Source organism: Etheostoma spectabile, chromosome 5, assembly GCF_008692095.1.
Source record: "Etheostoma spectabile isolate EspeVRDwgs_2016 chromosome 5, UIUC_Espe_1.0, whole genome shotgun sequence".
Classification (NCBI taxonomy): Eukaryota; Metazoa; Chordata; class Actinopteri; order Perciformes; family Percidae; genus Etheostoma; species Etheostoma spectabile.
This window is the reverse complement of record NC_045737.1, coordinates 12,396,038-12,398,742: the sequence shown is the minus strand read 5'-3', so window position 1 is coordinate 12,398,742 and position 2,705 is coordinate 12,396,038.

Here is a 2,705-nt window from a genome sequence, read left to right as displayed (position 1 = left end):
ATGTACTGTAGAAAACATATTCAACACTAAAATATTTAATCATTTAAAATGTAACTCAAATTAATACTGGGACATGTTAAATTGAGTGTAAGAGGTAATGTTGATTTTCATTTGTGATAAACAATTCTCATTCAACCAGACATTGCACCGGTAACGTTGTGATTGATTCAGTCGTAATGCAAAGAAGAAGACGTGTTGCTGAGCTGTTAGTCTCGCTTGCCAGACCTATCTCCACAGCGCTGGGGTTATGCTTTTGGTATTTTGTTCTGTAGTTTGTCCTGTGGTTTCTTCTGTTTTTGGTCCTTGATTGTGTTATTTTTGGTGTTGTCTTGTATATGTCCTGTCTCCTGTTTTATTGTGATAGTCTGGTTTTTTGTGCCTTCTTGTTTAGTTTTACTTCCTGTGTTTTCCCGCTCTTGTGATTACCTGATGTTTTCCACCTGCTTCCCAGCCCTTGTGTCACCTGTCTCTTGTCACCTAGTTGCCCTCTTTACTTAGTCTTTGTGTTCCCCTTGGCCTTTGTCAGATCGTTGTGTGTGTTTTGTCTCCTGTGGGGCTAACTGTTTGTCATTCTTCCCGGTTCTTGTTAGTGTTCCTGTGCTTTCTGTTTTTAGTTGGACTTGGTTCCTGTTTTCCTTGCTTGTTTCCAGGACTCCTTTTGTTTTGTGCACTTTTTTGGGTTTATTAAATCTTTAAAACTACCCTCAGTTTCCGCCTCTGCATTTTGGGTCCGGCCTTTTCCAGCTTTCCCTAACATGTGGAGTAAGGTCTGGACACATCAAATATTAAATGAAGTTAACTGTTCACACAATACAGTAACGTGAGCTATTTAAATTGGCTGGGTACATGGATAACCGTCATTTGCTTTAACCAGTGTATCACTGTGTGTACTTTGTCCATGGCAAATACCCTCCAATCAGTCCCAAACTCAGTGTGTAAATGCCATAAACATGTTCATTGTAAATCTTTGAGATCAGTCCCCGAAAGAGCCAAGCAGGCCTGCCTTGTTGCATGATCCAAATTTTCTTCAAAATGTGCAATTTTCAGGCAATAGCTTGCTAACTAAAAGTTTGTGGATGTTTCCTGAAAGCAACAGAGTTTTGCAAGGTGAGGGACATCCAGCGACAACGACTGTTCATTAATTTAGTACATAGTATACAGTACTGATTAAGTATGTAGTATGCAGTACATTGGTATGTGACTGTACCACTGTAAAGGGGTGTCCGGTAAGAACTGAATCAGAGATGTCTGACTTTAAGATCCAGGAATATTTACTGAGATGCCAGATGAATGAAAATTGCAACGTAAAGCTAAATGTGGTTGTTACGGGCAACACACGTCACCTCAAGAAGTCTGAAATCAGGGGAAAATTCCATTCACATCTGCAGTGTTCATCTTCTTCAGCTGTCTGAGGACAAGTAATGGACAAGAAGCCTCGATGCGCTGACTCGTGGTTGGTCAAACGTCCCGAGAGAGAGCGAATTATATGGTCTCATCTACAACAACTGACTAACAAATTGTTCATCTTCATGGGGTTTAATGACAATAAGAAAAATCTAGAATAATAGCAGCCCTATAAAGCCATCTGCAGTGGTTGATTTGACTTGCTTTCCACCTGTAGACACTGATTTATTAAATGTTTGTTAGCAGCCAGGTAACCGAACCACACCACCTGAAACCAAAAGGAGAAGAAGCTGATGTTAGAAGCTTTTCGGTGTGTTTAGTAATATCAAACGAATACTTGGTTTGTCTGCACGTTTATTACAGACTGCCATGACAACTGGGAAACAAACAGCTGACACATTTGCATAGAGATTGTTAATAGCCTCATTTAAGGAGTTATTTTTGATATGTGCCTCTCCCATCTGCTCTGCCCGCAGCAGGTAATGTTCAGTTCTCAGGGTTAGGGTGTTGTGAGGACACCATGAGGGTGCACTCAGTGTTCTATTAGATCATCTAACTGTTGCAGCAGATTTTTTTTTCTGAAGCCCAGAAATGCAGTGATGGAATATTACTAAGTACATTTGCTCAAGTACTGTACTTAAGTAAAAATGTTGAGGTACTTCACTTGAGTCATTTCTCTCTGTGCCATGTTCTATTTCTATTCCGCTACATTTCAGAGAGAAAAGTTGTACTTTTTACTCCAATACATTAATCTGACAGCTTTAGTTACTTTACAAATTATATTTTGCACTCAAAACACATGTAGTTTATAAAAAACAATGTTTTATTAGAAAATAAACTACCCAACAATACAACGGCTTTCAAGTACAGCTAAAATGATTTGACTTTCGACTCTTTTTTTCACACTTTTAATGCTCCTGTTTTTTGTTTGTTTCCAGCTTCTAAAATGTGAAGCCTTTTCTGCATTGAGTACTTTTACTTTTTAATACTTTAAGTACGTTTTTGTGATGATACTTACACTACCGGTCAAAAGTTTAGGGTCACTTAGAAATTCCCATTCCACTCCATTATAGACAGAATACCAGCTGAGGTCAGTTGCATTGTTTTTTTTGACCGGGGCAGTAGATCAGATGTTCTTACATAATTGCAAAAAAACTTCCAATGTTTTCTCAGTTAGTTTTTGAAAATGATATCAGATTAGTAAACAGAATGTGCCTTAGGAACATTGGATGAATGGTTGCGGATAATGGGCAATGTAGATATTGTATTGAAGCCCAGCCCCCCACTCAGATCAGCTGGTA